The sequence below is a fragment of the Bombus pyrosoma genome, linkage group LG12, assembly GCF_014825855.1.
Source record: "Bombus pyrosoma isolate SC7728 linkage group LG12, ASM1482585v1, whole genome shotgun sequence".
NCBI classification, from domain to species: domain Eukaryota; kingdom Metazoa; phylum Arthropoda; class Insecta; order Hymenoptera; family Apidae; genus Bombus; species Bombus pyrosoma.
This window is the reverse complement of record NC_057781.1, coordinates 7,700,853-7,713,851: the sequence shown is the minus strand read 5'-3', so window position 1 is coordinate 7,713,851 and position 12,999 is coordinate 7,700,853. Positions and strand designations below refer to the sequence as shown.

Here is a 12,999-nt window from a genome sequence, read left to right as displayed (position 1 = left end):
ACGTTAACAAATAATTTTCATACAGAACCTGTTTTTATATCGTAAAATTGTACATGTACGTCCAGTACAACATTATATTTCATAATAATAATTACGAATTCTTGCGAGATTTTAAACATAATAATTATTTGAAATATTATTTCGTCGTTATTAATCCATCGACTTTATTTACCCAGCGCAGTCAAAGTTTGTTCGAGTAGCACTCCTGTCGGAATCGTTGTTCGAACACGAAGAAACGAAACGGGTAATTGCTGCCGGCTAAATAAAGAGACAATAAAGACGTTAAAACTCGCCCCTGTCTCGCCGCAGATTATTTCCATAACCAGGTTGCTTTCAGGCAGGTTTCCCTTTTGTCTTATCTCTCGAAGCAGAAATATTTAGCGTTTTTGTCCGGTCGGGTCTCGTGCAATTACGTCTGGACGCTAACGTTGTAACGAACCAGAGCCTGTCTGCTTCTCGAAACACTTAATTTCGCGTAATTTGGTGCGCTCTGTCTCTCGGCTAATTTCGTGTCTCTAACTGGGAAAAAGAAAAGAAAAAAAAAAAAAAAAAAAAAGAAAGAAAACGATTCTTCTACCAACGGGAAGAAAATTTTTCTGTTCTATATAAAAATCTCTGGCTTTTCCGATCGTTGATTCGTTTTCTTTTCTTATTTCACCTCGAAAGACGATTAATTAAGATTTCAATCAAACAGGGATCCGTACAAAGCGAGAAGAAAAGTATTTTTCAACTAGATTCGTAGATCACGGGAAAAAAGTTTGCGATTTAAATGTATACTTGTGGTTTCCAATGTTTAATTGACTCAAAAGTGTAACGGTTTCGTTAGCAAACTTTGATGGAAGTAGCCTTAAACCGAGCTAACGAAGTTTAATCCTGAACATGGTGAAGTGGAAATTGAAATCAATGTTTCGTGTAGACATTGGATGTGTTTGACGAGTCTTGTTCCTCATTGACCCTTTTTCCCAAGAAGCAAATACATTTCACGCCGTTTCTAATGACCTTCTTGTCACGAAAAATAATCTCGGACGTAAAGACGCAATTAAAGCGTAAGTAAGACGCGTAAAGTGCAATTTATTCAACGAGTAACGTTAATGTAAGAAACGCGTTCTAAAATTTGTTCTATATTTTTCAATGTTCTTTTATCGTGCTACTCTCTGCGATACACTCAGCTGTCTCTTTATTTTATCTTATGAAACCTCTTGTCCATATTTTACATCGTCCTTCGAGATTTAAACCAGTGACGGACGTTTTCTGTCTTTCCACGCAAATTTTATGCATTCGTCGACGAAAGCATAACGAAACACGAAGCGTGCATCATCAGAATCGCATTATCGCGCTGAATTTAAGCCGTCAGGCGTTTCTTCGTCTCAGCTCAAAGCTCATCCATTTTAATCACCAAACGCCACGACTCGATCTCCAAATTAATAATTGCCATAGATTCTCTCGGGTTGCATTATGTAAAACGCTTTAAAGTTGAACCCCGGCCCGGGACAAAGTTGGAGTACCGATCGCGTGGGACGATAGTTAAAAATCTCGAGGGGGACGTTCCCTCTTTCGTTAGGGAAATATTCAACGACGTCGGAAACTGCTCGCAGTAACGAACGTTGGTGTGTCAAGGCAGCGGCTTTTTAGAAAATCGCTTTGGCGAAGCACTCTTCGCCGATTAACCGGGAAAATACCTGTAGCATCGGTTTATTTTTCTTGTTTAAAACAGCCTTTTTTTTCCATCTCGCGAAGCAAGCGAACTAATTACTAAAATTCTGCGGTACACCAGCAAATGTATTTGACACAGTATTTATACCAGACGGCTGTCGTTACTTTTTTTATTTGGCAATCTAAGGAAAAAGGAGTCAGTGGCTCTGATTAAATATTAAATACGGGTAATTAAGTATCGTACGGTTCGAGAATTCTCGTGGCACACTGGTCGAATATTGTTGGCTTGGAGACACGTGCGGATCAGTTTAACGTAACATTTCTATACTGTTTGTCGTTTCGCTTGATTTTTCGTATTTGTTCTGTGAAATGTACATTCAATGTTGGCACCAATTTTCTTAGAAACCCGTAGAGAACAGACCAAACAGGTTTAACCTAACTTTCCTATCGCGTTTGTCGTTTCATTCTATTTTTGGTGCTTCTTTTATTAAAACATTTTGTCTTCTAACCGAAGCAAAGTTTAGAACGCGATTTAACGTTATAAACCTCCTTGGAGATCTGTAGGAGACACTGCATGGAAATTGGTTTAGCGTAACTTCTCTGCTGTATTTATCGTTCTGTTCAGTTTCTCATTGCTCTTGTGTTTTTTAACCGGAGTGAAGCTTGCAACGTAGAGTTGACGTAAATGCTACTCTTTGGTTTCTCTGGACGTGTGGCAAGCCGACAATGTGTAATATAAGGATATTGGAGCGAGTTCTTTGATCGATCTTTGTTGGATAGCAACTGTCCTTTAATTTCTTCCATGTGCAATCGCGCGAACGTTTCACAACACGAAAGTTCGTGGTTTATCGATTACGACGACTCTTTCGATCCATTGACTTGTTCACAGTCTTGTTATCGCTATTTTATATTTATTTTGTTCTTTAATTTTAAGTTTAGTTTTAATTTAGATCTTTCGAATCAAATACATTTTCGTCTAGACAACAGCTATACGATGATTTAATATTTCAAAAGCTATATTTCCAGCTTCGTCGTAACAGCTTTACCTCCCGTGTAATAAGAAGCTTTATTTCGGACGAAATGAAATATTATTTTATAGCCTTGGACGTTGATCGCGTTAACTCTCGCCGTACCTTAAAATGCTCCAACGTTAACTAGAAAAAGCTGGAGATATCGTCCGAGGATCAAGAAACGCGATAAGCAATTTTCAAATTCAATAAACGATCCCTCCTTACGAAGGTACCTAATGAAACTATTATATCCATCTAACTAAATACCGCTTCAATTGTTTACAAGTCCCGTACATTTATTACCTACTCGTCGAGCTTATACTTATGAACCCAACAGACCTAACGAAGAAATTAATAAAAACGCTCGCGCGTGTTGTTCGCTGATTTTACCCATTTCCTCGCGTTTATTCCATCAAGTATTGCACCAAAGTCTACGTTCGAATAAATCACGCGCGTGATTGTAACCTGCTCGTGCAAGCCCCGTGTCATCGTCGTTCTCTCCCGAAAAGTACGAAAAAAGAATGTTTCCTCTGCGCAACTTTCTCCTTTGCCTGATAAACTTTTAAGCCAGCCAAAAAATAAGGAGCACGTCGCTGAAGAAATCTTGTAACAGATCGCAGTCCACTTGGATTTCCTTTGAAAGCACGGACTCGCGGCATCATCGTCGTACACGCGTATAACTGTCCTCTTGCGAATAAGGTAAAAGGAATAGGTGGATTTTTACCGAAGAGGCGATCTTTCCGCTGCAAAAAGGTATAACAGGGGAAACAAAGCTGGCGAGCGAAAGAGACTCGATAGCAGGATAAAGGAAGATAAGGCAGGCGATTGCCATTGCCTCGGTTTACGCCGAAAAGGTTGGAGCGCCGCGACGCGACCTCGAGCAGAATGGGCCACGACGTCGCTATCTGATAACGCTCAATACCGACTCGTTGCGCCTCACGGATTCTCCTGTGTTTTCACGGTAACGAAAATCGGGAGTCGCGATTACGGACGCTGTTCCTGGTCATAAGCCGCCAGTGGAACCTACCCTTTGTGTTGGTAAAATACAGGTGGAAGTTGGTCGTGTGGGTTAAAGCATCGCGGTACGACGGCTAAATTATTAATCGAATCGATCGAATCTGTCTAGACGAACAGCGTGTAAAGTTTTAATAGCTTTCCTATAAACAGAACATTCGAAAATTAAGTAAATAAATCCCGCGAAGAATTTGTTGTTGGAGAAATGGCTTTGCTCTTGGCAATTTAGTTCTGGTCTGGTTATTAAAAATCGCTGTGCTGGCAGCCAGCGTTTCTCCGCAGCAGCAATTGAAAGGAACGCTTGAAAACTTACGAAATTACGATTTATTTCTCCGACTATATTACTTTCCAGCCGCATCGCGTATTTTTAAATGTCAGACAGAAGTCGTACGGATGGACGACATCGGAATACGAACGCGATCAAGTTAGTCGAGGTTCGGCAATTTTAATACGTCACCGAACTTAATTCGGGAAAACGTCACGGGGCGGTTGAAACTGGTCGCGTGAAAGCCAGTTAAGGTGACTGGAAGATAATAACGGTATCGATCCTGGCGCAAAGACAAGGATGCGTTTACAAAGGACCAAATATTCTATTGGAAAGCTAATGAACGCTGTAAACCACGCCCGATTTCATTCCTACGATATTAACGAACGAAAGACAAAAATAAATGAGAGGGAAAATAAGAAGAAAGGAAAGGCAGATTAAACGAGACGAGGAATTTTATGCCATTAAAAATGCTAGAAAGTACAGAATGGTTTTTAACGAAAGCAATATCTTAAATCGATTTCCCGGCTGCGAACTTTTTATTACTGTTGCAGGGAGGAAAGCCGCACGCTGGCTAGAGGCAACAAGTAAATTCACAACGTCGAGGAAGAAATTCATAGCAGCGAACAAGGCGAACTTAAAATGTTCGATTTTATTCCAGCCACGGGTGACCAGATTTACGAGCTTTCAAACACGCTCTTCTCTCGTATTTGATCGACAGTCTGTGCGAGACGATTCGTTGCTCGTCGAGGGTCGTGCTCGTATCTCGGTGCTCGTTTACCGTCGTCGATGAATTAATTATTAGCTCGACAAGAGGCTTCTAATAAGCTTTGGGACGCGGTGAATACAAATTATAAATTCTATTGATATTCGATAAGATCGTGACTCTGGAAAACTGAACATTTTGGAAAATCTTCAGAAGCAGAGCTAAAATTTTGAAACGGTGAATTGTAGAAAAAACGGTGAAACCTTTTTGCTATCGTTTGCTCTATATCTTCGTTCGTTGGAATTCCACGCTAACAAGAGTCTACCCTCGACTTTGGACTAGTCGTTGATTATCAACTGATCAGCCGGAAAAGGCGAGCCAAAACTCGTCGTTGAGATCCGCTATTTTTTAACGCGTTGAATCGTCTCTCTTCGAAATAAATTAAACCGTATTTATATTCGCAACGACTACGATCGCTCTGTTTGAAGTTAGTTGATCTCTGTTAACTTTTCATTCTATAATTATAAAAGTTTCTGGTTAAGAAATCTTCGAAGGTTTGGTCGTCCGTATTATTCCAATCTTCCAAAAAAAAGGGGGGGGGGGGAAGATACAAAATGAGTGTTCGACAGATATCATCAAACTTACAAAGCTAAATTAAAAATGTTGTATTTCCATCGGAAGCCGCGAAATTGCGAGACAAGATGAACAAGTTGAGCAACAAGCAGATGGACACCGTGTTGACACTGCATAGAGCGAAAGGGGGCAGGTTTTAGTTGGAAAGTGCGGTCGATGGGGAAGAGCCTTTGATAGAAGCGAAAACGGCAAGTGGCCATGTTGCAGATCCCTCGAGGGATTAAACAAACAACCGTGAGCGAACACGCACACTCGAATCGGACACACCCTATGCTTTTGCTTGGCCGTGTGGTACTGGCGGAAATTCGGGACATCGCTGATGACGAGGTACGCGCGAAACAGGATTGAACTCTCCGGAGAGGGCGTTGTTGAATTCCACACGGTCCCATAAATTCTTCGTGCCGGGGCTGACAACCAACGGTACGGAAAATTTCAACCAACGGAACGTTTCCATCTTCTAATACCGCACAGTCCAGCAACATACGCGTACGAGCAAATGGCTTGACTCGCGTTAGATCCCTCGATGTATATGTTTTATTACTAGACGTATACGTCGGTTTCTTTTTATGCAGTTGGAGATGCAGAACGAACGAACGAGGATGAATTGGTATTTACGAGTAGGTACGAGATGGTCGATTCGGATGACTCCTCTGTTTCAGACGATAAGATGATTTAAGAGAATGATAAGACGCATATGGAAAGACGAGGTTTGACAAGTTTGACAACCACGTTATGACGAGTTATTCGAATTGTACGAATTGGTATCTCGTTTGAAGCTTGAGAAAAGTATCGCTATAATTATGAATATATCATAGTAGAAAATTAAATCCATTCAGTCATGTTGATAATCGTATGATGTATTCAAATTTCTCGCAGAAAGATTCTTATCCAAATAATTGCTAATTTTTTGGACAGGATTTAAATGAAGGCGCACGGGAGGGAAGACGTGGTTGTTAATCTGTTCTTCTCCTACCTTCTATCGTTGTCTCGCACGAACGTAAAATTCTGAACGATTAATCATTTCCCTAATAATCTGAGTCGGTTATCGAGCTTTGTTGAAAAGCAGCAGGTGTCCTTACGCTTATGAACAGGGTCTGTACGAGGACGGAGGTTAGAGAAACGTTTTATTAAATTTCCAGTTGGAAGAAGATAACGCACAGTCGTGAAAGCAGTTGAAAAATGTAGGATCTTTGGAAAAGGAAACGACGTTTCGTTGTGTCGAAGGAAAACCTCGAGTACGCTTTGTCTCTTAATGGGAAAACAAAGTCTCAAGTAACACTGTGTATAAATTCAAAAGTCGTTAATCACGGTTTTCTAGAAAGCTTCCTTTCGGTCTTTGTGTCAATTACAAAAGACAACTCTACCAATAGAACATTTTTTTCATCATAATGCACCTCGAAACGTTCGTCTTCTCCATTCTAATGCCATCGTCGAACGTCTACATCGTCGGGACAAACTTCCAAAACATCGCAGCGCTGAATAGCAAGCAATCGAGCGAAGAAACGATCGAGAAATCCGAAAACCTGAACGAACGAAAAGGCACGCGGTAAGTCAACCGCACAATGGATGCTATTGTACAGAATGAAAACGTGTCTCTACACTGTGAACGTATTGCGCGATTCTGGAACACTGACCAGAGAGAATCAGCAAGATCGAACAATGGAAGCAACGGAGAAGAGAGAAAGAGAGCAGAAGCGGAAGAACGGAGCCACTTGTTACGCGCAACGCGCGTTCAAAGTTGTTTCTTCGGTTCGTCGTACGTTCGCTTCGGTGAATATTCTCGGCGCGATCGATATCGTGCTCATTCTGTCAGAGTCCCCTGGCCTGGTTCAATCGAAACGCGTCGCGTCGCGCCACCGAATGTTAAAACACACACGCGCATTGACATTTGACGCTCGCGGTTACCGTGAAACGCTAGTCGATGCCAGGAATATCGCGTTCGAGCTCCAACGAATCGCGTTAGTCTATGGTTACCGGTGGATGCGTGTTCTGACAAACTGTCATACCGACGAATATGTCAAACCGATCAATTATGCATATACACCGGCTCACCAAAGTATTTGAAGGCTTACCACAGCAAACTTGTACGTTCATACTGTACGTGTTACGTAAGACATCTTGAAATTTCATTCGTTGTCCCTACACTTGTTTCAAATATCGATGATAGTGGCGCCTCGTAACGATGCTGATAAAATTGCACAATGTGTACGTTTCGTATAACGCGTGTAATATTGGGTTGGCAACTAAGTGATTGCGGATTTTGTCAATACCACCTAATGACAAAATCCGCAATCACTTAGTTGCCAGTTCCATATATTCATAAAGAGGTTTGTTACTTTAGAATTGAACAACGAGGTTGAAAAATTAATAAAATTCGAGGAGTCGATCGGTTTGGAGTGCTGCATCGTTCTTCGGATGTTTCATCGGAACAGGTAATTGCTGTAATTCTAGCCCTATTGTCGCGCCCATGTACATATTTCGAGCTACAAACCACGACGCGTAATCGATCTTGTGGCGAAAACGGCAAGTGAACGGAACATGTAATTCGTTCCGCGATACTACAGGCTTCGCGTGGTTATTTTATCAGTAGATGATTGACGAAACAGGGTGGAGTTGGACGTTTGGATACGTTGCACGTATCCACGACTGAAGATTTTCTTTCATGACTGAAGTTTGTCAAACGAGAATATCATTTTTCCATCGTACAGTCAATATTTGTTAAGGCGAAACAAAGAGCATCGTGTTCCTAGCTTTTACCAGTCCCAGTTCCTCCTTCACTACGAGGATTCCCATTATCCGTCGTACGAATCAAGCAAAACGTACAAACCTTTTGGCAGGGCAACCAGCGTTTCCTTTTCCTAAAGAACTTGTCGGCATACGTCGATATTTCGGAGTTAAGATGCGACTCGTTAAAGGCAAGGACACGCCTTTAACGAGTTTAACCTACGCATTCGACGAGCTGACGTGCAAAGAGACGGCTCAGTCGGAAAAATCATCGAACGTTCAGGGTAGAAAATGCGTATCACGGCATGCGATAACTTTTGCATAATCCTCTTCAAGTCTATAGCTTTCTCAAAAAAGGAACACGATACCAAGCGTCTTGCTGTATTTATCGCAACATTACGCGATTGGTTTCGTTCGCTAACGCGCGACTCCTTCCGCTCCGTTTCAAACGATAGTGGAGGAAAAGAATCCGATACTCTCGCGTGCTTGATATTTCGATGCGATGCACGGAACCTTAAGGAGAGCGTCGCCGAATATTTTTTCACCGGGTATAGGCGTGTATCCGCGAGAGGCCGCGAAACGATCGATAACTCTTGTTTTAAGAAATTCAGAAGGGTCTTTCTGGAAAACGGCTCAGAAGCTCATTAAACTCGTGCATGCTAGGATTTCCAAGTCGCCACCAGGATCGTCGCCGACATCCTGGTTCTACGTTACTTCCGCGAGTCCGAGCTGCTATACGTGCGCTAACACGACGCTACCACGAAGTTCGCGCAGGCCGCGCATAACGCCGTCCTTTTTCCCTTAAAACTACGAGTTTCGACTTGCCAACTCTCGTACCTTTTCAAAGCTGTATTACGGCTACTATGTACATGAAGAGAAAGCATTCGGAGAGGAAGTGGATACGAGAGAGAGAGAGAGAGAGATTTCAGAGAAGAAAATGACGAAGAGAGGAAGGCACGAAATTACGAACGTACAGCCGAGTCTCTTTGAAACTTTCCGCGTAAAACGGGGGGAAGAAAAGAGAAATGGTTACTCACATCCGTTTCGACCTCGTGCAATTGACTGCAGCCTGGAGATACCAGCTTCTCTGAATAATTTTATGAACCATACACACAACTAAATTAAATAAAAATCTTCCGTGAGACGAAATTTCGTTAACCCCGTCACCAAGAACTTCAACGCTGTCGACGAGAAATTCTTGCTGAGCATAGTAACAGGTGTCTGATAGGTATTCGTCGGGCCCGTGAACAAATAGCCACCTTCTTCGATACTGCAGACTAATACCAGTCTTAGAAGCGTTCGATCAAGCATAGACAACGATACTTATGAAACGTTCTTCGTAAGACTCGTTCTTTTATTCAAACTCGTACGAACAAACAGAAGGATGGCACGAAGGATAGAACTATCAAAGTATCCTCGATTATCCACACTTCATATCCCGAAATATCATTTCATCCACAATCCAAACGAAGCACACGATCGTCACTTGTCCCGATTTTCCCGCGAGAATCTTTGGAAAGGTGCTCGCTTGTTCACGGGCGTTCGTCACTGATCATCACTGATCCTTGCCTAACGATCCGATCAAACACCTCTACTTATCCCTCGGCAATTGCTCGGTGCTTTTTCCACTACATACATATATGTGTGTATATCATTTTCAACTTTCTTCCTCTAATTTATATCGCATATACATAACGGTATAACGATATATAGATTCACTGATCGATAAGAAATAAACGAATGACAAGATCACTGATACGATAAGAATAGAAGCGTCGAAGCGGTTGGTGGTGGCGTTGAACGATTCGACTGGACGATCGCGATGATCGATGTATCACTGACCTTAGACCGGAAGTTGCTCCCCTAGCTGACGGACGCGCGGGAACCGAGGCTCATGTCAAGAGTCGTTTAGACGACAACGGGCTACCGGCGAGCGACTTTGCGTGATTGGACCTCGTGATCCTTTGGACTCCTGCCGCGCTCTGTACCGTAGCGGAGCGCGCGTACCTTAGCGGAGCATGCAACGACGCCGACGCCGACGCCGACGACAGGAGGCCACGGTGCACCTGCGCCTTGACTCCTCTCGTCCTCCTAGCCGAGTGGCCCAAGCCCGTTTCAAGCGGATCGAGCACCTCGGCTCGCCCTTTGCCCTTCGCCGCGCCGTGTTTCAACCATTCACGCCAAGGCAACTCGTCCTCTTCCTTTTACAATGAATTCTTCGCCGTGAAAGCATAACGTACGAGTCTGTGGCTCGCACACTATGCACGATGGGCAACGCGACCAAAATGTCCGTTCGCTATGTCTCGCAATTCCTCCCAGCGAGATTATTTATTCCGGTCTTTTAATTCCTGTAGCGCAAGTTCTTCTTTCTACGATTTAAGCTGCTTTCCGTTAGTTCTGACACCAGCTAAAGACAATCGAGTTAATCGCGTGTAAATGTGTATGCGCGCCTGGGAAATTTAAATGTAGAATAACGTACAAATTCGAGAGTACGCGAAGTTATACCTACAAAGTAATCAAATATATCTAGAAAGTAATATATTTAGAAAAGCAGCTTCTACTCACGTTATGTTCCTTTAATTTTATTCGTACAACAGATCAAAATATGTACCTACGAAACGAGTGGGAATTTTCTTGAATTTCAACGGTATGAACCTTTTGCTTCGTGGCAACTATTTCACCCGTTGATAGTTTTCACGAATTAGGTATAGATTCTGTAACAAGAATTCTTTTAATCCGATAAGAAGATCATCGCGATTAACTCCGACGGTAGATATACATACGTAATACATACGCATTTTAATAAACTGCATAGGCTGTCGTTTTAAATCGACTAGAATGACCGAACGACGTATGTATGTGACGTTACGAAGATAGAATGCATTTACAAAGTGTTCGTATTTGCTAAAAATTACTCGTTCTTTCTAATATATTTATTTATATATTATTTTGTTCGAAAAATCAAGAATTTAAAAGAAAGATCGAACCGATCTCGTTCGCCGGGTGCTGTAATTGGCAGAGTTGGCTAGAGATTGCTCATTAATGGCATCCCGTTGGGTGGCTGTGGTAAGGCAGCAGAATTTTGGTTTGCATTATAATGCTCGGAGTGGCTTTTGTTCGCCCCAGACATTGTGGATGGAAGAGCTGGTTTTGGTTGAGGCTGGGGAATGGGGACGGATAAGAGGCCTAAAAGATTAGTTCTAACTCATTCTGTCGGGTTTCTACGATACTTTAAACGACCAGGATCTCCTGATTCTTCGTACCTTTCGGCCATTATCATAAACATCCATTTTAAAAATGCCATTTATCGTTTCTGCTGTTCCCATCTATAAAACTGACAAACAAATCTTTTAATGCCACTTTTTATATTCCAACCTGGGAAACAAAAGCGGAAAATTTTAGAGCTTACAGTCTCAAAAGCCCGGAATAAATTGCCGCAACAAACGACGGTGCTTACAATTGCGCCGTTCTGCTCGAATTCCCAGAAAACTGACGTTATTATATGGGAACGTTTCCAGTCAAAGTAAATATACATCGAGAACTTGCTCCGTTCCTTGCATACGTTCTTGTCGCTTGTCCATTCACAAATGGGATCACCCATCTATACGACGTAAAAGCTATTCTATCGTTAGTTGTGAAACTAATCCCACGTCAGCCACGTCAATTACCTATACGAAGCAGCGCGAAGCAAGTATCATCGCTGTTTCCTTGATAATTTAGCCAAGTTAGTTATCTAACAAGAATTATAGTTGGCGAAATCAAAAGACGGTTAATCAATATAGAGATTCGTCGAATTCGATGAATATCGGATATCGAATATGAATATTCAGTATTATTTAACCTTAGAGCCTTGGAGCGTGAAACTCTCGTTTGTCGGATGTTTCGTGTTTGATTATCGACTATTAAGCAAATATGTACAATAATACGGTAAAATATTAACTACGGTGGAATGTGAAATATTTTATCATAGAGAGAAAAACTGAGTACGGCAGATTCTGCAAATATTTGTGTCGAAAGGATATCGAACAACGTTTGTGTTCTAAAGTTAACTTCCAACGTCGCTTCGAAACGTTGATTTCTTGATAACGGTTGCGCCATTGAGACACCCTGCAATCTTTTAAGCGCGTCCTTTTAGTATCGCAATTTGAATAACAAAGTTCTCTCACAATACAAGTTTCCTTACATTTTGCATAAGCCTGCAAGGAAGTATGATTTCCGGACAACTGATAATATTTTCCAACTCGCGATGTTTGCGTTACGTTTCCCCTGCTGATGGGGTGGTTTAAAAAAATGTCACGCAATGCTCCGAAAAAAACATTTATTCAAAGACACGTGACCTGCGACGAAACTTCGAAATTACGTTAGACGGCCGAGTGGAATGTTTAACGCGTGGCGGAAATATATATCCGAGTCGTTATCGAATCGTTATCGCGATCGACGCGCCGATTCGTCGAAGAGCGAGAAAATTTAATAAAAATGAACGAATGCGAAAGATGAAACGCGAGAGACAAAGGACCGACGCGGTAACGAGATATCGTGGGCGCGTGACTACGAATGTTTCAATGTCGATCGTAGAACGCATTACGATGAAAAGGAAAGGAAAATAAATACATCCTCGCTGCCAAATTATCGTTCGGTTTGCATTCGTTGAATGGTTTGCGGATCCTCTAGTCAAGGTCCATTCAATTCTCTCGGGTTGCCCGCTTCCCGTTGCGGGTTTTTCAATCGATGCGTTTCATCCACATCCCCCGAGCAAATTAGTTTAGATTTAACGATGACGTTGTCTGAAACGCGCTGCTGTTTGTTCCGAATAATTCAATACCGAAGCTTCATTAATCATGTCTACGTAGTTTCCAACCGCCGTAAATTCCATGTACGTGTGAAAAACGAATTCCATTGTTCAACGTTTCCAATCGTCTCGATGAAAATCGTCTTCGCTATGTGAAACTGTGTAGTTACGAAACTACTAGTCGACCACTTACATCGTAGAAACC

General features: G+C 42.1%; 1 protein-coding gene across 1 annotated transcript in view; it reads right to left on the bottom strand.

Moving 5' to 3' along the window:
• LOC122573907 (chondroadherin-like protein) overlaps positions 1-9,958 on the bottom strand; it is a 164,695-nt gene extending 154,737 nt beyond the window's left edge. The window contains exon 1 of the mRNA XM_043740866.1: positions 9,848-9,958. The gene's annotated coding sequence lies outside the window, so the exon portion shown is untranslated. The remainder of the gene's footprint in view (positions 1-9,847) is intronic.
• Between the last annotated feature and the right edge of the window lie 3,041 nt (positions 9,959-12,999).